This window comes from Nomascus leucogenys, chromosome 16 (assembly GCF_006542625.1).
Source record: "Nomascus leucogenys isolate Asia chromosome 16, Asia_NLE_v1, whole genome shotgun sequence".
NCBI lineage: Eukaryota > Metazoa > Chordata > Mammalia > Primates > Hylobatidae > Nomascus > Nomascus leucogenys.
Window position 1 is genome coordinate 11652956 of NC_044396.1, and position 22822 is coordinate 11675777.

At 40.3% G+C, this 22822-nt stretch overlaps 1 non-coding gene across 1 annotated transcript; it reads left to right on the forward strand.

The window, feature by feature from the left end:
* The first annotated feature begins 807 nt into the window (after positions 1 to 807).
* LOC115830786 lies at positions 808 to 914 on the forward strand. Its single transcript, XR_004026323.1, has one exon. It is a non-coding gene; the product is annotated as a U6 spliceosomal RNA (small nuclear RNA).
* Positions 915 to 22822: the final 21908 nt, after the last annotated feature.

Below are 22822 nucleotides of genomic sequence, written 5' to 3' on the forward strand. Positions count from 1 at the left end.
CTCACTATTGTGAGAACAAGATGGGGGAACCGCCCCCATGATCCAATCGCTTCCCTCCCTCAACACGTGGGGATTATAGGTCCCTCCCTTGAAACATGGGGATTACAATTGAAGATGAGATTCAGGTGAGGACACAGAGTCAAACCATATCATAACGTTTTGAAGCAAGTATCATTATTACCTTCATTGTATGGATGAGAAGACTGAATCACAGAAGTAAAAGTAAGGGGTAAAGCTGGGATTTGAACGCTGAAACACTGGCTCTCAACAACTGTACCTTGTTTCCATGAATATACTGAAGTTTACATTTTAAAATCAGGATGGTTGGCTGGGCACGGTGGCTCACGCTTGTAATCCCAGCACTTTGGGAGGCTGAGGCGGGCAGATCACGAGGTCAGGAGATCGAGACCACGGTGAAACCTCGTCTCTATTAAAAATACAAAAAATTAGCTGGGCGTGGTGGTGGGTGCCTGTAGTTCCAGCTGTTCGGAGAGGCTGAGACAGGAGAATGGCGTGAACCCGGGAGGCGGAGTTTGCAGTGAGCCGAGATTGCGCCACTGCACTCCAGCCTGGGTGACAGAGCGAGACTCCGTCTCCAAAAATAAATAAATAAATAAATAAAATAAAAAAATAAAATCAGGATGGTTGAAAAATGCTCAAACACCATAATCAAAGAACATCAAGCCAATATGCTTTTTTTTCTTTTACTGGACTTTAGTATTTCTTATCTTGTACAACCTGAGCATTAGCAACCTGGGCATCCCTAGGTCTTCCAAATCTCACTTTAATATTGTAAAAACTGGCTCAATGCTCTCTTTAGCAGCACATATACTAAAATTGGAATGATGCAGAGAAGATTACCATGGCCCTTGCACAAGGATGATGTGCAAATTCATGTTCACAAAAATTCATTTGTGATTCATGTTCTTGTTAATGAGCAATAAGAAAACACCTGAAGGTACAAAACTCACTGATAATACTAAGTATAGAGATAAATACAAAATATTTTGACAAGGTAATTGTGGTGTGTAAACTACTCATGCCCTGAGTAGAAAGACCAAAAGATGAACCTATCAACTATGATGATGATAACAACTTTTCAAGACAGGCAGTGTAAGATATAAATAGAAACAACTAAAAGTTAAAAAGTAGGGGTGATGAAGTTAAAATATAGACTTTGTATTAGTTTTCTCTTTGCTTGTTTGTTTTTGCGATCAATGTTAAGTTATCATTCGTTTAAAATAATCGGTTATAAGATATTATTAACAAGCTTCATGGTAACCTCAAATTTAAAAAGCCTACATTAGATACACAAAAAATAAAAAGCAAGAAATTAAAACATACCACCAGAAAAAAATCACCTTCACAAAAAGGAAGACAGATGGAAGGAAGGAAGGCAGGGAGGAAGGGAGGGAGGGAGGGAGGAAGAAAGGAAGGAAAGAAGGAAGGAAGGAAGGAAGAAGGAAGGAAGGAAAGAAGGAAGGAAGGAAGGAAAGAAGGAAGGAAGGAAAGAAGGAAGGAAGGAAAGAAGGAAGGAAAGAAGGAAGGAAGGAAGGAAAGACCACACAACAACCAGGAAAAAAAATTGATAAGTAAGTCCTTACTTATCAATAATAACATTGAATATAATGGACTAAACTCTCCAATCAAAAGGTATAGGGTGGCTGAATGAATTAAAAAACATGATCTGAGCCTGGTGCAGTGGCCCACACCTGTAATCCCAGCAATTTGGGAGGCTGAGGCAGGTGGATTGCTTGAGCCCAGGAGTTCAAGACCAGCCTGGGCAACATGGCAAAACCCTGTCTCTACAAAACATTCAAAAATTAGCCAGACATGGTAGCATGCATCTGTAGTCCCAGCTACTCAGGAGGCTGAGGTGGGAGGATCACTTGAGCCTGAGAGGCAGAGGTTGCAATGAGCCAAGATTGTGCTGCCGCATGCCAGCCTGGGCAAGACAGTGAGACTCTGTCTCAAAAAACAAACAAACAAAGCCCCATGATCTGTTGCCTACAAGGAACACACTTTATGTATAAAGACACAAATAGGAAGAAATGGAAAAACATATTCTATGCCAATGGGAACCAAAAAAGAGCAGAAGTAGCTATACTTACATCAGACCAAATAGATTTTAAGGCAGAAACTATAAGAAGAGACAAAGAAGGTCATTATGTAATTGTAAAGGGGTCAATTCAGCAAGAGGATATAACAATTGTAAATGTATAAGCACTCAACATTGGAGGACCAAGATATATAAAGCAAATATCATTAGAGCTAAAGAGAGAGAGATAGGCCCCAATACAATAATAGCTGGAGACTTCAACATCCTACTTTCAGCATTGGACAGATCGTACAGACAGAAGACAAACAACAAAACATCAGACTTAATCTGCACTATTAACCAAAAGGACCTAATAGATATTTACAGAAGATTTCAACCAATGGCTGCAGAATACACATTCCTCTCCTCACCGCATGGATCATTCTCAAGGACAGACCATATGTTAGGCCATGAAACAAGTCTTTATAAAAATTCAAAAATATTGAAATTGTATTGTGTCTTCTCTGACCACAATGTAATAAAATTAGAAATCAATAACATGAGGAACATTGAGAACTATACAAGCACGTGGAAATTAAACAATATGCTCTGGAATGACCAGTGGGTCAATTAAGGAAATAAGAAAAAAATTTTAAAATTTCTTGAAACAAAAAATGGAAACAATACGTACAAAAACCTATAGGATACAACAAAAGCAGTAGTAAGAGGAAAGTTTGTAGCAATAAACATCTACATCAAAAAAGTAGAAAAACATAAAACAAACAACCTAACAATGCATCTTTAAAAACTATAAAAGCAAGAGCAAACCAAACCTAAATTTTTTTTTTTATTATACTTTAGGTTTTAGGGTACATGTGCACAATGTGCAGGCCAAACCTAAAATTTGTAGAAGAAAATAATTAATAAAAATCAGAGCAGAAATAAATGACATAGAAATGAACAAAACAATACAAAAGATCAATGAAACAAAACTTTTTTTTTAAAGAGATAAACAAAACTGACAAACTTTTAGCCAGGCTAGTAAACCAAGAAAGAAGACCTAAATAAATAAAATCAGAGAGGAAAAAGGAGACAATGCAACTGATATCACAGAAATTCAAAGGGTCATTAGAGACAACTATGAGCAACTATATGCCAATAAATTAGAAAACCTAGAAGAAATGGACAAATTCCTAGACACATACAACCTACCAAGATTGAACCATGAAGAAATCTAAAACCTGAACAGATCAATAACAAGTAATGAGATTGAAGTCATAATAAAAAGTCTCCCAGTAAAGAATATCCTGAGACCCTACGGCTTCACTGCTGAATTTTCTGAAACATTTAAAGAAGATCTAATACTAATCCTACCCAAGCTATTAAAAAAAGAAGAAGAGGAGGGAATACTTCCAAACTCATTCTATGAGGTCAGTATTACCCTGATACCAAAACCAGACAAAGATGCATCCAAAAAAATGACTTTTTTAGTTTTCTAAAAACACCAAAAATATCCCTGATGAGTATTAATGCAAAAATTATCAACAAAATAAATACTAGCAAACCAAACTTAACAACACACTAAAAAGATTGTTCATCAAGATCAAGTGCGATTTATCTCAGGGATGCAAGGATAATTCAATATATGCAGATCAATCCATGTAATACATCATATCAACAGAATGAAGGAAAAAAATCATATGATTATTTCAAGTAATGCTGAAAAAGCAGATGACAAAGTTTAATATCCCTTCATGGTAATAACCCTTGAAAAACTGCATATAGAAGGAACATACCTCAACATAATAAGAACTATATATGACAGACCCACAGCTAGTATTATATTGAATAGGGAAAAACTGAAAGCCTTTCCTCCTAAGATCTGGAAGAGGATAAGGATGCCCACTGTCACCACTGTTATTCCACATAGTACTGGAAGTTCTAGCTAGAGCAATCAGACAAAAGAAAGACATCCAAATTGGAAAGGAAGAAGTCAAATTATCCTTGTTTGCAGATGATATAATCTTATATTTAGAAAAACCCAAAAACTCCGCCAAAAAACTATTTGAACTGATAAACAAATTCAGTAAAGTTGCAGGATACAAAATAAACAAAGTTAGTAGCATTTCTATATTCCAACAGTGAATAATCTGAAAAAGAAATGAAGAAACTAATCCTATTAATAATAGCTACCAATAAAATAAGCTACCTAGGAACAAACGTAACCAAAGAAGTGAAAAGTCTTTACAATAGAAACTATAAAACACTGATGCAAGGAATTGAAGAGGGGACACACACACACACACACACACAAAAGGAAAAGATATTCCATGTTCATGGATTGGTAGAATCAATATTGTTAAAATATTCACACTACCAAAAGCAATCTACAGATTAAATGTAATCTCTATCAAAATACCAATGACATTCTTTACAGAAGTAGAATAAACAATCCTAAAATTTATATGGAACCACAGAGGACCCAGAATAGCCAAAGCTATCCTGAATGATATGGTTAGGCTGTGTCCTCACCCAAATCTCATCTTGAATTGTAGCTCCCATAATTCCCACATGTTGTGGGAGGGACCTGGTGGGAGGTAATTGAATCATGGGGGCAGGTCTTTCCCATGCTGTTCTCGTGATAGTGAATAAGTCTCATGAAATCTGATGGTTGTATAAAGGGGAGTTCCCCTGCACATGCTCTCTTGCCTGCTGCCATGTAAGAGGTGACTTTGCTCCTCCTTTGCCTTCCACCATGATTGTGAGGCCTTCCCAGTCATGTGGACCTGTGAGTCAATTAAGCCTCTTTCCTTTATAAATTACCCAGTCTCGGGTATGTCTTTATTAGCAGTGTGAGAACAGACTAATACACTGAGCAAAAAGAAAAAAATGGGAGGAATCACATTACCTGACTTCAAATTATACCACAGAGCTATGGTTATGGTAACCAAAATGACATAGTACTGGCATAAAGACAGACACACAGACCAATATAACAGAATACAGAACCCAGAAATAAACCCACATATCTACAGTGAACTCATTTTTGACAAACGTGCCAAGAATATACATTGGGGAAAGCATAGTCTCTTCAATAAATGGTGCTGGGAAAACTGGATATCCATCTGCAAAAGAATGAAACTAGATCCCTATCTCATGCCATATGTAAAAATCAAATCAAAATGGACTAAAGACTTACATCTCAGACCTCAAACTATGAAACCACTAAAGAGAACATTGGGGAAACTCTCCAGGACATTGGACTGGGCAAAGATTCCTGGAGTAATACCCCACAAGCACAGGCAACCAAAGCAAAATGGACAAATGGGATCACATCAAGTTAAAAAGCTTCTGCACAGCAAAGGAAACATCAACAAAGTGAATAGACCACCCACAGAATGGGAGAAAATATTTGCAAACTACCCATCTGACAAGGGATTAATAACCAGAATACATAAGAAGCCCAAAGAACTGTATAGTACAAAATCTAACAATCTGATTAAAAATGGGCAAAAGAGCAGAATAGATATTTCTCTAAAGAAGACATAAAAATGGCAAACAGGTGTATGAAAAGGTGCTCAACATCAGTGATCATCAGATAAATGCAGATCAAAAGTACAATGAGATATCATCTCACCACAGTAAAAATAGTTTTATCCAAAAGGCAATAATGAATGCTTCTGAGGATGTGGAGAAAAGGAAACCCTGATACACTGTTGGTGGAAATGTAAATTAGTACAACCACTATGAAGAACAGTATGGTGGTTCCTTAAAAAACACTAAAAATATAATTACTACATAATCCAGCAATCCCACTGCCAGGTACATACCCCAAGGAAAGGAAATCAGTATTTTGAAGAAATATGTGCACTTCCACATTTATTGTGGCACTATTCACAATAGCCAAGATTTGGAGGCAATCTAAGTATCCATCAACAGATGAATGGATAAAGAAAATGTGATACATACACACAATGGAGTACTATTCAGTCATAAAAAAGAATGAGATCCTGTCATTTGCAACAACAGGGATGGAACTGGAGGTCCTTATGTTCAGTGAAATAAGCCAGGCACAGAAAGAGAAACTTCACATATGCTCGCTCATTTGTGGGAGCTAAAAATTAAAATAACTGAACTCATGGAGATGGAGAGTAGAATGATGGTTGCCAGAGGCTGGGAAGGGTAGCGTTGGGGGAGGGGGGTGCAGTGGTGGTTAAAGGGTACAAAAATATAATTATATAGATTAAATAAGATCTAGTATTTGATAGCACAACAGGGTGACTACACTCCAGTAATTTATTGTGCACTTAAAAACAAAAGAGTACAACTGGAATGTTTGTAGTACAGAGAAATGATAAATGCTTGAGGTGTGGATACTTCATTTACCCTGATGTGATTATTACACATTGTATGCTTGTACCAAAATATCTCATCTACTCTATAAATATATGTATACATACTATATACTAATTTAAAAGAAAACTGCTTCAAACCCATGAAGTGAACATTGCAGTTGTCTCTCCAGCATCCATGCACACTCACCTCCCCTTCCTCCATATGTAGAAGCCATGAGTTGAGTGGGTTGACCCTGCCTCTGTTGGTGTCAGCATAACCTCACCTCTTTGTCTCAGTGATTGTTTCAGAGATGGGGAGTGCTATCGTTTGAATGTGTCTTCCAAATTTTCTGTGTTGGAAACTTAATCCCCAGTGAAATAATGTTGGGGCATGGGACCTAATAAGCGGAGATTAGGTCATGAAGGTTCTGCCTTCACGAATGAATTAAAGTTGTTATCAAGGGAGTCGGTTAGTCATCTTGACAGTGGGCTTGTTATAACAAGCTTGACTCCCTCTTGTTCTCTTGCACTTCTGTCTTCTACCATGGAATGACACAGCAAGAATGCCCTCACCAGCTGCTGAGTAGATGCCAGCACTATGCCCTTGGACTTCCCAGCCTCCAGATCTGTGAGCCAAATACATTTCTTCCTGTATAAATTACCAAGTCTGGGCCGGGTGTGGTGGCGGGCACCTGTAGTCCCAGCTACTCAGGAGGCTGAGGCAGGAGAATGGCATGAACCCGGGAGGCGGAGCTTGCAGTGAGCCGAGATCACAGCACTGCACTCCAGCCTGGGTGACAGAGTGAGACTCTGTCTCAAAAAATAAAAATAAATAAATAAATAAATAAATAATAAATAAATAAATAACCCAATCTGTGGCATTCTGTCATAGCAGCACAAAATGAGTGAAGACAGGGAGTAACCAAAAAAGAAAACCCATCAGCACCTAGTGTTCCTTGCACCACAGGGACTGGTTCAAATTGGTTCAATCTTGGAAAGTGCAAGATTTTGTTTAATAGTTGTGGAAGGAAACAGCTCCCTTTTGCATCTCACCTCATTGTCCTCCCTACCTTGTACCTATAAAGGTACTCAGTCTTTGTTTCTTTGACTTAACCTTCCCAAAGAACCGGTACCACAAGGCAGAGTATGTGGCAGATGTTTACTGGAAGTTGAAGACAATGGAGATGGCTACATAACACATAGAACAACAAAAACCCAACATAAAATATTAGCCTGTTTTCCAAAGTCTCTATGCTCCCACTCCAATCTGGCTTTCTTTTCCCTTTAGTCACCAGCTTCCACCATCATGCTCAACAACTCTGGCTCCAACTTCCCTGCACCTTGTTTATTTTCCCTCACTTCCTGGGCCCCTCACCCTCTTCTTCCCCAGCTGCTATGCAAAACCACAACATTCTCATTTCCTTTGCAAACTAGTTCAGCCTTCCTTTTTCCTATCTTCTTCTTTACAGCAAGGTTTATGTTTTATTTCCCACCCCAATGAATAAACCAAGATATTTTTTAAACCAAAATTGCACCTTGAGAGAAATTGTACTGTGGCTTCCAGCTTTTAGAATATTTTCTTTATGTTGCACTATTAAAGAAAATATGATCTGCCCTATCACTTGAACAGACCTTGTGCTCTGACTTCACAGGCCATTTTCTGCCAGCCATGACATCCTATTGATTCTGCATCAGAGAAGCTCTCAAATTAAGCCCCTCTTCTTCCACCCTACTCTGTTCTGCAGCTCTATTTCAGGCCACCATTTTCTCTCCCTAGACTGGGGTTACCAAAGATCATTCTACAGACTCTGATAAAGTTTGTGCTAATCTTCAGGGAAAAATAAAAATAATGCAGTGAGTTTCTCCATAAGTCTAAATTCATTTAGAATAACTAATTCAAAACTGTATATCCACATGTGAATAATGAAGTTGGACCCTCAACTTTCATCCATATACCAAAATTAATTTAAAATGAATCAGAGACTTAAATGCAAGAGGTATAAAATTCTTAGAAGAAAACATTGGGAAAAGCTTCTTGACATTGGATTTGGCAATGATTTCTTGGCTTTGACACCAAAAGCACAGACAACAAAGGATAAAATTGATAAATTGTACTTCATCAAAATTAAAACCTTTTATGTATCATAGGCCACTATAAACGGAGTGAAAAGGCAACCCACAGAATGGGAGAAAATGTTGCAAATTATATATCTGATAAGAGTAATATCCAAACTATTTAAGGAACTCCTACAACTTAACAAAAACAAAACAAACAACTGGATATACGAATGGGCAAAGGACTTGAATAGACATTTCTTCAAAGCTATACAAATAGCCAATAAGCACATGAAAAGACACACTAATCATTAAGGAAATGCAAATAAAAGACATAATGAGATACAACTTCACATCCACTCAAATGGAAATTATCAAAAACAAAACAAACAAAATCAAAAAACAAGCATTGGCAAGGACACAGGGAAATTGGAATACCTAGAATGAGTTAGGGTGTATTTCCTCCTGTTCAATATTTTGGAAAAGTTTGAGAAGGATTGGTGTCAGTTCCTTAAATATTTGATATTTCTTGAAAAGAAGAATTCTTTTCTTAAGAATAAGAAAATATTTCCTGGAAGTCATCCATTAGACCTGCCCTCACATCTAAGTATTAGATTACATGCTATGTCAGAGATTCATGGTTACACATCATAGCCTTTTCCTACTTCTCTAAGTGAAGAGAATTCTGACTTTTTGATGGGTTCTTTACGCTTTGTACAAGCCACACACTGTCACTTCTGTCTTGTTCTACTTGTTAGACGTGAGTTATTAAATCCAGCCCACACTCAACAGGAGGCAGTTACACAAGAGTGATTACCAAGAACCAGGGATCACTGGGGACCATCCTGAAGGTGAGCTACGATGGACCTACTGTGTGCCAGAACCACCGTAGGCACTTTCCATGTGTCTCGTCTTTACAGCATTGTGGCCAAGTAGGTATTATTATTACTATTTTAGAAATTTAAAAAACATAAAAGAAAATACTAATGTGGTGGCCATGAAAATACTCTGCTCGAATCTCCTTCCAGAGAATCTTCTGTGGAGAGTATAGATAGTTGACAGCCCCACTGTTACTCTAGAATTATTCCCAAATTTGAACTAAGGCATTGCTTTCCCTGGGCTGCTGCTGGCCAGTGACTGAGCACAGCTGGGGCATCAGAGAGGGCCCATTCCTGGAGGATGCAGGTCTCATCTAATGGGCAATGTTCACTCAGGGATTTCCCATTGGCCTGTCTGAAAATGTCTCAGAAAAATCTGGGGCTTTTCCTACACAATCTTCCTTCCTTACTGCTCTTCTTTCACAGATGTCAGACCTGCCTTGCAGTCTAAGACTGTCCTTGCTCATTCCTGCTCTTTGCCTTTTATCCTTCACAGGAATTTTCCTCCAATAAATCTCTTGCATGTCTAATTCTACATGGTGTTTGTTTCTCAGAAGACCCGAACTTATGTGTCAGAAAAGTTGGGTGATTTGCCCAAGTGAGTTGGGGGCATAGATGGGATTTGAACACATGTTTTGACTCCAAAGGCCAGACCCAAGCTCCTTCAACACAGCATGCTATCATTTTGTACTGGGTTAATGGTGGCCCTCCAAAAGATAAATTCATGTCCTAACACCTGTAACCTGTGAAGGTGACCTTATTTGGAAAAAGGGTCTTTGTAGATATAAGAATTATTTGTGTGGGCCCTAAATCTTATGACAAGAATCCTTAGACAAGACAGAAAAAGAAGAAGACACAGATACAGGGAGAAGGCCAGGGATTAGAAAGATACCCTGAAGCCATCAGAAAGTGGAAGAGGCAAGGAAGGATATTTCCCAAGAGCCTTCAGTGGGAGCTCAACTCTGTGGATATCACCTTGATTTCAGACTTCTGGGCTCCAGTTCCATGAGAGAGTAAATTTCCACTGTTTTAAGCCACCCAGTTTGTGGTCATTTGTTACAGCAGCCACGGGGAACTAACACAAGTATTTAACCTCTATCTTTAATACTAGCACAGTGCCTGGCACATATTAGGTGTTTTAAAAGCGTGATCCTTGTGGCACATATACACCATGGAATACTATGCAGTCATAAAGAAGAATGAGTTCATGTACTTTGCAGGGACATGGATGAAGCTGGAAGCCATCATTCATAGCAAACTAACACAGAAACAGAAAACCAAACACTGCATGTTCTTCCTCATAAGTGGGAGTTGAACAATGAGAACACATGGACACAGGGAGGGGAAAATCACACACTGGGGCCTGTTGGGGGTTAGGGGCAAGGAGAGGGAGAGCATTAGGACAAATACCTAATGCATGCGGGGCTTAAAACCTAGATGACCGGTTGATGGGTGCAGCAAACCACCATGCCACATGTATGCCTATGTAACAAACCAGCACATTCTGCACGTGTATCCCAGAACTTAAATTAAAATTAAAAAAAAAAAAAAAGAGTGATCCTTGCTTGCTCTGGGATGGTTTTTAAAAAGAGCTAATTAGTTAATAGATAACTACATGGGGATGATGAAACAAAGCTTTAAACTGCTTCTAAGTAACTTGGATTGAATACTATAAAATTGTACTTGATTATTGATTTCTAGTTTGAGTGTTATCTAGTAAGAGAATGAATATTTGTGGAGTGCCTGCTGTGTACCAGACACTAAGATAAGTTTTATTCATAAATTACATCACAGTGGGAGGAAATATTATAAATTATAACGGTGAAAGCAAGGCTTTTGGAGTCAAATTTGAGCTCTGATTCTCATTAGCTGTATGACCTTTAGCAAATTATTTAAACTCTCTTGGCCAAAATTTACTTATCTGAAAAATAGAAAAGTGATTCCTACCACCCTGCCCTGCTTTGAAGATTAAAGGAGATAATGAATGAAGCAGCTGAGCACAGTGCCTGGCAAATAGAAAATTTCAACAAACATCAGTTATTAGGAGTGAACCATGCTGGTGGGTGCAGGACTGTTGAAGTGGGAACTAGGGCTCTCATCTAAGAACAAGAGGTGCTAGATACCCCCTCCTAAGAGGTCAGAGAACCACAGTGTTTGGGACAAGCTAAGTCCCCACAAGGCTTGCTGAGAAATTCCAATTTCAGCCCCACAAACACAAACCCCCCAACTCCTGTCTCCTCCAGGTGAACTGGGAGTATGGAGAAGACAGTCTCTGTGTGTTAGGCTTGCATCTCCCTAAGGTCGAGGAGTGTGGAGGTGGGAGGCGGTGCTATGAATTTACTTAAGGGAGGAGACTAAACTGAACCTCTGCCTAAACTAATGTGGCGCTGTGGCTGCCTAGCATAGGAACGTTGCCATGCCACTGGACCAGCAGAGGTTCTGAGTCTTCCAGGACTCTAAGGTTTCCGTGACATACCAAAGCTTGGAAGGAGAAATGCCTTCCCTAGTTCCCTCCATCCCTGTCTGTAACCTGTGACAGACAACCCCAGTATTCCACACACCCCAACAAGGCTGCCTAGTCAGGGAAGGGACCCTTGGCAGCAAGAGGCTATTAGGGGCTCAGGGCTGCTTCTGTCAGAGGGCTGATCTGGGGAGAGCAAGCTGAATCCTGATCTCCCACACCACAGGCGAAGCAGCAGGAAGACCCTCACAGGGCCCTCCGGGGAAGCAACAAACGGGTTTCACAGAAGTGCCCATATTTGGATGCCTGCCATACCCTGGAACAAATGGCCCGTCGTCATCAAATGGAGGAGCTGTGGTGGCCAACAGAGAGGATTACAAGCTTACAACAGGCATCCAAGTAAGATGAGACCTGCCTCTCTTTCTCCTCCTGCCCCCAACACCAGCGCAGTGCATGCTGGGAAGGGGGAGGTATTCGGGGAAGCTGAGGAGGCCAGGCCGCCCTCCCAGGGTCTGGCCGTCCTATCAGCCTGGGTTGCACATGAGAATCACATGGGGAAGCTTTCAGGAATTCTTCATGAGCCCAGATATTCTGGTTTAACTGGTCTGGAGTGGAACCTAGGCATTGACATTTTTAATGAGCAGCTGAGGCTGCAAACCACTTCTCTAAAGCCAAAGTAGAGTATCCAGTGCCGCTGGGGGAAGGTGTAGGATTGCAAGAATTCGCAAATACAAATAAAAGTATCATATGACACTTACGTTAAACACTTACTTGTTTATCTAAAATTCTAATTTCACTGGGCATTCTGTATTGATAAAATATTGATAGTGACAATCTTAGGAGGGTAGGAAAAATATTTGGATTGGGTAGAAGATTGAAATTTGAAAATGAACAATCAGGGCAGAGTCTTAAGGATCAAAAGTAACTATTTAGTATTAAAAGGTGACTGCAATGTTATGGAATGGGGCTGAGCTGTCAAGAAAGGAGATGTTAACCAGTGAAAAATAGGGGGATTTGACATAAGCACACTGGGGGCAGTTGCAGAAAAAATAAAACCATTTCATATTTATGCCCCTAGTGAGTTGAGCCTCCCGGTAAACCAGTTATGTCATTACAACCAACAACCTTGCAGAAGGGGTGAGAGAATGGAAGCTGAGAGAATTTATGTGATTTGTGGAAGTTCAACATAGCTCATAAGTGACAAGCCAGGATTTGAACCAGTCAGTTTGTCTTTAAAAAAACAAAAAGGTAGCAAGTTCTTTCTACTATACCATAATGACTTCTAGAACTTTTCTTTCTCCCTTTTTATTTATTTATTTATTTATTTATTTTTTGAGATTCTTGTTGCCCAGGCTAGAGTGCAATGGCTCGATCTTGGCTCACTGCAACCTCCACCTCCCGGGTTCAAGCAATTTCCCTGCCTCAGCCTCCCGAGTAGCTGGGATTACAGGCATGCACCACCATGCCCGGCTAATTTTGTATTTTTAATAGAGACAGGGTTTCTCCATGTTGGGCAGGCTGGTCTCAAACTCCTGACCTCAGGTGATTCGCCTGCCTCAGCCTCCCAAAGTGCTGGGATTACAGGTGTGAGCCACCGTGCCTGGCCTAGAACTTTTCTTTGATACTAGTAATACTAGTAGATTGCTTCCCTAAAACAAGCAGGGAAAGGAAGCAAAAAGCCCAGAGAAGAGCCCCCACCACCCCCCACCCCCTACCCCCGTTAAAGTACAGAGTGAAGAGAGGCAGGGACTGGGGCTGTACATTTTGGACCCTACAGACTGGTCCTATCCCTGGCCTTGCTGCCATCTGTAGGTGATCAAGGTGCAAGCAGAAGACCCTTCTGTCTCCTCATTCTCTCAGCTGCTGAGCAGCCAAATGTGGGGAGCTGTGTGAATGTTTATTTGGCAGTAAGTTCTGCCGCTCCATCATGATGTCTCCTGCTTATATTTCTGTAATTAAATGTCATCTCATTGTGCCTGTACTTGTTGTGCTTAAGCCCCAAGGCTGTTTTAGTAAAGGGTACAATTTTGTAAATCAAATGGAGAAAAATAAACAAAACCACCTGTTCTGCGAGACAGCATGCTGCCAAGCGTGGAGCTCTCCTGTCCCTCCCTTCCTCCCCCAGAGTCCAGGAGGGGAGGGCAAGAGAAGCCCCCAGGATGGGGGGTGAGGAGTGTAACCACATCAGTGAGGGGTACCTTGTCCCTATTCAAAAGTAACTCTTTAGTAGGGGGCTCCCCACTGCAGGGCCTTGGCTTTCGGTGGGCCAAGAACAGCTGTTGTGACAGGCGGGGACAGCCACTCAGGACGTGAGGGAAGTCAGGCTGCAGAAGGTGGACAGCCCAAGAAGTCCCTTAGGCTCACATATGGGAAAGCAAAACTTATGATTGAATAATGCCAGCCTTTGCCTCGCCCATTCTCACCTCCTGTTAAACAAAAAGCTGTCTTTTCCCTCTCAGCGTGTCTCTTTCCTCCCCATATGGAGAATTCCGGTTTGCCACCCTGTCTCCTGGGATTTCAAGATGCGGCATAAGAGTAGGTACAGGAAAGAAACATAGGGAGGAAGAGAGAGGGAAACTCAACCGACTGGCTTGTGGGCTGGGCTTTGGGGAGCATTCTTCGCAGAGTTGAGAGGGAGATACAAAAGCAGTCTTAGGTTGGGAGAGAAAGGGGTTTGTTTCTCCTCTAAATAATTTATTGAGGAGAAATTCACATAACATAAAGCTAACCAGTTCCAGAGGAACAATTCAGTGGCATTTGGCATATTCACAGTGTTGTGCAACCAACCACCTCTGTCTCGTTCTAAAATGCTTCCACTGCTCCAGGTAAGGGTATTTTAAGGTGTGTTGGTGTGGATTATGCGTTTGATCCCTTAACGTTTGTCAAGGGACAGAAGTGAAGACTGGAGTATATTTTTAATAACTGTTGACTTGTAGACTTTAACCTAGCAAAACTGGGTCAAGTGGACCCTAGGAGTTATTTGGGTTCTGTACAGTCATGGCCTCCAGGACAGGAGACCTGTAGGAGTGCCTCACCCACCACCACATTAGGCTATGTGCTCCCAGGTTTCCTACAGTGACCTTGGTACCTTGGTATTCTTAATGACCTGATCTTACCAGGTTACATGTTGGTGGGTCGGACACACTCTGTGATATACCCTGCACCTACGTGCTCTAAGACTGAGAGTCTGACCTCAGTATCTTCCAAGAGAGGACCCCACCAGCAGCCTGGTGTGAGCTTTGGGTTACCTCAACCCCTGAAGCAAGCTGAACTACTCATTCTTTTCCAAACATTCCCTGAAGCCTCCCACCTTTGTCCTTTCCGGTATCTACACCAGTTTTCCCCCAGTTCTTTACTCCCAGATAACCAGATGCTAACAGTTTTTAAATTTTCTTATTGCTCATATAATATCTGATATGTGATTATACACACGTGCTTAAGTACATGTACTTTCTCTCTCTCTCTCTGTCTCTCTCTACATATTTGAGTTTTTTGTTGGGTTCACTTCTTGCTTTGGAAAAATTGGATCATGTATTCTCTGCACCTTCTATCTCTCATTCAAAAATATCTCATAGAAATTCCTCTCAGTTCCCTGGTATGTTTCAGTTTCATTGTTTGTGTTGGCAGCATTATAATCCATAATGAGGCTCTTTCATAATTTATCCAACCCTTTCTCTATTGATGGATATTTCCTCTGTTTTAAGTTTCTGTCCCTCTAAACAATGAAGCAATATTGTTATACATATATCTTTATATACCAATGCTTTTACTTCTATTGAATGGATTCCAGGGTTGAAAGTCATGTGTATTTTAAAATTTAGTATATATTGCTTTCAAAAAGGCTGAAACATATTTTCAGCAGCAAAATATACAGTACTTTTTACCCTCATCCCTAGTAGAGACAGTTGCTACCTCTCGTTTTAATTTTTTTCTAGTCTTACAGTCATGAAGCCCTATTCCATTGTAAACTTAATTTGTAGTTTGTTGACTACTGGTGAGCGTGAGCATCTTTTTCAACTGTTTATTCGGCAGAGGGATTTGCTTTTTCTGTGTATGTTGTACTTCGATACAAAACTTTCTTAGAATTTAAAAATCTGCTGGGCTTATAATTGGGATTGCATTAAATTTTTAATTTTTTAGAGAATGAATTTTTTATGAGATTAACTCCTCTCAACAAATTGCATAGTATTAAAATGTATCCCTATTTTGTTTATGTTTTTTTTCCCCATAGGATTGTTTTTCACATAATCCTGTACCTCTCTTTTATATTTATCCCTCAATGTTTTATAGATTTTAGCTGGGCACGGTGGCTCACGCCTGTAATCCCAGCACTTTGGGAGGCTGAGGTGGGCGCATCACTTGAGGTCAGGAGTTTGAGACCAGCCTGGCCAACATGGTGAAACCCCATCTCTATCAAAAATACAAAGATTAGCGGGGCATGGTGGCAGGTGCCTATAGTCCCTGCCACTCAGGAGGCTGAGGCAGGAGAATCCCTTGAACCCGGGAGGTGGAGATTGCAGTGAGCCGACATTGTGCCACTGCACTCCAGTCTGGGGGACAAGAGCGAAACTCTGTCTAAAAACAAACAAACAAAAACAAAAAAAATTTATAGATTTTTATCACTAAAATTAAATATTTTTCTCATTTATATTTCTTGATGAATATGCTATAGGAGATAAATAATTAATTTAATATGCATTTTGGTAAGCCTTGCCACCTTACTGAAGTCTTTATTAATCTGAGTGGTGGGTTTTTTTTTTTTTTTTGAGATGGAGTCTCACTCTGTCACCCAGGCTGGAGTGCAGTGGCGAGATCTCAGCTCACTGCAACCTCCACCTCTCAGGTTCAAGTGATTCTCCTGCCTCAGCCTCCCAAGTAACTGGGATTACAGGCGTGGGTCACCATGCCCAGCTAACTTTTCTATTTTTATTAGAGGTGAGGTTTCAACACATTGGTGAGGCTGGTCTTGAAATCCTGACCTCAGGTGATCCTCCTGCCTCTGCCTCCCAAAGTGCTGGGATTACAGACATAAGCCACCATGCCCAGCCTAATCTGAGTGCTTTTTTGTTTTGTTTTGTTTTTTAAATTAGTTTCCTAGGTTTTCTAAGAATGCAATCATGTGATAAATGAAAGAAAACATTGTCAAATATTTATGCTAGTGATTCAATTTTATATTCTTATTCTATTTTCTAAAAACCTCCAAGACAATGTTAAACAGTAATGGTAACAGCAGGCATAAATCTGGAAAAGAAAAGATAGAATCATGAGCAAAAAGAAATATTCCAATACTTTGTCACTTCTTTCAAATATTTACACTAATCATTTCTTTTTCTTACCTTATACATTTGTTTGACTCTCTAAGTCTCTAAGAAAATGTTGAATTAAAATGGTAATAGTGGGTATTCTTGTCTGATTCTTGATTTTAATTGAAATGTTTTTGGTGTTTTGTTCACTAGAATATTGTCTATTGGTTTTTGATAAAGAGATTTGATTATATCCAACAATCCTAATTTTTATTTTACTTAAAGCTTTAATAGGAATAGCTATTGAATGTTATCAAGTGCCTCTGCAGAAACTACTGATAAGATGATATGGTTTTTCATCTTTAATTTTTTGATAAAAAGACTTATGTTGATATGTTTCTTGACGTTGAGCTTAGTAATATTAGAGTAAATTCTCCTTAGTATAGTGTGTTAGTCTTTTTGCCACATTGCGAGATTCTATTTGTCAATATTTTATTTAGGATTTTTGCATCAACAGTTATTAAGTATTTGTCTATAATTTTTCTTTTTATGCTGTCTTTATAGGGTTTTAGTGTTAAAATTAAGCTTGGTTTGTATGTAAGCTTTCATTTTTATTCCTTTGTCTAGAATATATTGATAAACATTACTATTATCTATTCTTTGAAGATTAGAAAACTGAGCTGTGGACTCCTCTGTCCTGACACCCTTTTCAATGGTAGATCTTTAATAATCTTCCTGATTTGGCCCACTATAATTAGTTATTCAGGTTTTCACTTCTTGAATTAACTTTGGTAATTTCCTTTAGATCTTCAACTTTGTTATCATGGAGTTAGCATATAATACATTCTTATAATTGTTCAAATCTCTTCTGTATCTGAGACCATGGCTCTTTATTCATTCCCAGTCTTGTCTTTTTGTTGTTGTTGTTCTTTTTTCTTTAATTAGATTTCAGAGAGGTTTATCTGTTTAGTTGAACTTTTTGAGAATTAGCCTTTGGGCTAGGTGTGGTGGCTTACGCCTGTAGTCCTAGCACTTTGGGAGGCCAGAGGCGGGTAGATCACTTGAGGTCAGGAGTCTGAGACCAGCCTGGCCAACATGGTGAAACCCCATCTCTACTAAAAATACAAAAATTAGCCGAGTGTAGTGGCGTGCACCTGTAATTCCAACTACTCCGAGGCTGAGATACTAGAATTGCTTGAACTCGGGAGGCAGAGGTTACAGTGTGCCAAAATAGCACTACTGTCCTGCCCTCCAGCCTTGGCAATGGAGTGATACAAAAGATTTAGCCTTTGGATTTGTTGACAGTGTCTCCTGTGTTTTTGTTTTCTGTTTAGTTCACTCCGTTTTCACATTTATTAGTTCTCCTTTAGAACACTTTTTCTGCCTCACTTTCCTCTCCCTCTCCAGAGAAGTCATAATAAAATAAATTTGACTTTGACTTTATTGTTCTGTCCTTCTCCCACTTCTAGGTTTTGCTGACATACAGAAGAACTTTTCAATCTAGATTACCGTTATTAGAATTTACTTGGAGTCTTTATTTCCTATTTCAGGAATCCTTATTTAGAACTCGTATTACACATTCTTAGATAGTCTATCATTATGGGTTTAGATATTATACATATTTATATAAAAAGCAAGCATGGCTCACTGCTATTTCCTATCTTATTCTTCTTCCATGATCTTGAGTTCTCTGTTCTGATTCATTTGTTGTTTCACCAGAGTCTTTTCTCTCGTATTTTCCCCAGATAGGTATGAGAATAATATATTCTCTGAATTCTTGCATACCCCAAATATCTTCCTTTCTTGCTGATATACGAAGGATATCCTGGCTGGCATAGTCCTTTTTTCTCAAGAGTCCATAAATGTCACTCTACTAACTTCCAACACAGCAATGTTAAGTGTCAATCTGATTCTTCTTCCTCGTTCTTTTTATCTGTGAATTTAAAAAATTTATAGTGCTACCTGTGGAATTCAGAAATTTTACCATGATATGATTGGGTGTGTCTTTCCTCTTTAATATAGCCTAAACCAGTGAAACCTTCCCACATACTTTCTGATCCTTCTTTTTATTTTTATTTTTATTTATTATTTTGAGACGGAGTCTTGTTCTGTTGCCCAGGCTGGAGTGCAATGGTGCGATCTCGGCTCACTGCAACATCTGCCTCCCGGGTTCAAGTGATTCTCCTGCCTCAGCTTCTGGAGTAGCTGGGATTACAGATGCCTGCCACCACGCCCAGCTAATTTTTGTATTTTTAGTAGAGATAGGGTTTCACCATGCTGGCCAGGCTGGTCTTGAACTCCCGACCTCAGGTGATCTGCCTGCATCGGCCTCCCAAAGTTCTGGGATTACAGGCGTGAGCCACCACACTCAGCCTCTGATACTTCTTTATCCACAGGAAATGTTCTTGCACTATCGTTTAATTGTTGCCTCTTCCCACCTGTTCCTTCATCTGGAATTACTGTTTTCCTGTGCAGTGGACATCTTGACTTGATCCTCAGGCCCTGAGTTGAATCTCAACACTGACTGTTCTACTCTTCACCTAATTCAATTAGTTTTCATTTGAAAAGTCATGTTTATTTGTTTAAATTCCAGGTCATCTTTTAAGGACTTTTCTTAAATCTCCTCAGTTTCTCATTATTTTTATTTTTGTATAGGTCATAGACTTATCTCCTCCAATAGCTCTAATTTTTGATGAGTACTTCTTCATTCCTGATTGCTTTGTTTGTCATTTTTCTCTCTCTCTAGCTGTTGTCCTTCTCTGATGTGTGCTTTTTCTGTGTTTACTCCTTGGAGCTCAGGCATAGCTGCTAAGAATCTTATGTGGTCTCATTTCCAAGGGTAGGAGATGGCCTTGTGGTCTCAGTCCTAAAGGCCAGCAATGGAGCACATAGGGGTTGTTGGGCCCTTGTGAAGATACCACAAGAAGCAAGACTTTATGTTTTATTATGTTTCCTATCATTCATGAGCTCCCCACCTCAAGGATGAAATGGCCTCAACTTACCTTTTCAGCCATGGAAATCAGACATGCCTTTCCAGCTGATGAGGATGTTCCTCAGGGATGGAGAATCCCCTGAGGCCAGCTTTCTGGGGAAACTCTGTTCAGATCCTTACCTGAGTCCTTCAGACACTAGTACCCAGGCTCTCACATCGCCCAGAGGGGAGAAGCCACTAAACTGTACAGGTGCCCTCTGATCAGCTTCTACCATCTGTCTGGATTATGTAGGATAGTCAGGCTGGAATTGCAGTTGGGAGGGGAAAAAGTTAGGACATGTTAAGCTACTGTATTCCTGTATTCCTGCTGATTTCTTCAAGTCAAAACTCTACCCATCCTTAAAGGGTGTTCACAAAAGCCACTTCCTATATCCTTCTTGATCCTCTTGTCTCATGGTTCGTTCTCAACACTGGCCACACCCTAAAATGTCCTGAGAAACTTTAAAAAATACTAACACCTCGGTCTGCTCTGGTCTAACTGATGTGGAGTGCAGTCTGGACTTCGGGATTTTTATTTTTTATTTACTTTTTTTTTTTTTTTTTGAGACGGAGTCTTGCTCTACTGCCCAGGCTGGAGTGCAGTGGTGTGATCTCGGCTCACTGCAAGCTCCGCCTCCTGGGTTCACACCATTCTTCTGCCTCAGCCTCCCGAGTAGCTGGGACTACAGGAGCCTGCCACCATGCCTGGGTAATTTTTTGTATTTGTAGTAGAGGCAGGGTTTCACTGTGTTAGCCAGGATGGTCTCGATCTCCTGACCTTGTGATCCGCCCGCCTCAGCCTCCCAAAGTGCTGGGATTACAGGCGTGAGCCACCAAGCCTGGCCAACTTTGGGATTTTTAAAGCCCTTCATGTGGCTCTAAGCAATAAGTCTGACATGCAGCCAGGGTTGAGTATCTAACCTGGTGTGATCATCCCCTCCTCCCAGCATTCAGTCTTTCTTGTATAACTTTTGTGTGCTTATTTTATCTTTCTACTAGTAAATGTCTTGAGCCTACATTCACTTATTCTCTCAGTAATACAGTCATCCACTTCCTTACTTTATTCATTCATTTAACAAATATTTAGTATGTGCCATCCTCCAGGCAGCAGGCCCTGGAAGATTCAAAGATAAATACGAGTCTCTGTGTAAATATATTTACGGACTTGTTTGGGTTAATATTTTGCAAATGGACATGAATTTTTTTCCTAGTGCTTCTCCTTAAAACATACCTGGAGAAAGCAGCTATAGACTGCTTAGCAACTCTGCCCTGACAAGTGTTTGTGAGGAAAAGTGCTATTGCAATTTCAATTTTTAAAAATCGAGATAAATAAAGGTGGCGATTCCAATTGTTGGCAGAGACAAATGGGCAAAGCCAGAAAGATCTGTGAACAGGAAAATCTCAAAAGTCACATAGCATGCAGACTTGTGTCTCAAACATCTGCCGCTCACTAACCTAGAATCCAAACTCCCCCAAGAAATGGATAGCAAGATTTCCTTTTCTTTCCACAAATTTCTCTTCTTTTCCCCTGACTGGGTATATTCACAGGTCCTATATAAATAATGTTTGCTCTGAGTCATAAACATGAAAAACCATTTCTAAGTACTAAGGTTCTGGTGCTGTCTATTGTTTGCAGATCACTGCTGCACACTGGTTGGGAGGCAGGGCCATAGAGGGAAAGCCTGCTGGCTCTCGAGCTGGAAGATGCAGTCCTGGCACCCCAGGAGAGCTACTCCTCTGAGAGCTACCTGCATGGGTCATGTGTACCTTTCACACATGACTGGGAGCCCAGGTGACCTTTTTCCATCCTGAGTGAACATTTGTGTGGACACGCTTTTCAAAAATGTGCATCTGGAATGCCAGAGGAAGGGCATCTATGCAGAGAAGCTGTCCTGAGGCTACATTCCATAAGCACTGGGAAGCTAAAAATAAATAAATAAATAAATAAATAAATAAATAAATAAATAAAACAAAAAATAAAAACCTGACTTCTGAGCTAGAATAACAAATATCACCAAATTAGAGTAACTTTTCTCCCCTCTTAATTTACTGTATTTAAAGTCACCTCACTTATCAGGATCCTAGCCAGGACCAAGAAAATAAGCCAAAAAGGACTCTAAGTACAGTTGGAGATGGTGGAAGTTTTGCCGATGGACATTCAGGCATTTTATAACTAGGAATACCAAGCTGTCATCCAACATCCATTTCCTTTTCTTTTCTTTTCTTTTTGGAGATGGAGTCTTGCTCTGTCACCCAGGCTGGAGTGCAATGACACAATCTCCGCTCACTGCAACCTCCGCCTCCCAGGTTCAAGTGATTCTCTTGCTTCAGCCTTCCAAGTACCTGGGATTACAGGCCTCCACCACCATGCCCAGCTAATTGTTTTTGTATTTTTAGCAGAGACAGGGTTTTACCATGTTGGCCAGGGTGGTCTTGAACTCCTGACCTCAGGTGATCCACCTGCCTGGACCTCCCAAAGTGCTGGGATTATAGGCGTGAGCCACCACGCCCAGCCCCATTTCCTTTTCTTCATACCTAGTTTTAATAAGTTGAAGCATCTGATGTCCAAACTTCCTAGAGATGGATAGTAACACATTGGAGGGCATAAGAGGATGTTACAGGCATGCACACTGACAGCCATGAGAAGCAAGCAGGAGACAGAAAAATGAACATGTGTGGATAGTGGCATTTCTCTGTCTTTTCAGCTCATTCCATGTTCAATAAATATGAATGTTTCATCTCTTCCTAGAAATTCTGATACCTGGTCCCAGGCAGACATCCTCCTCCTCAGCATAGGCGGGGTTGCTCAGGAGGCAGAATCTGGAGCACGTTGGCATGCAGG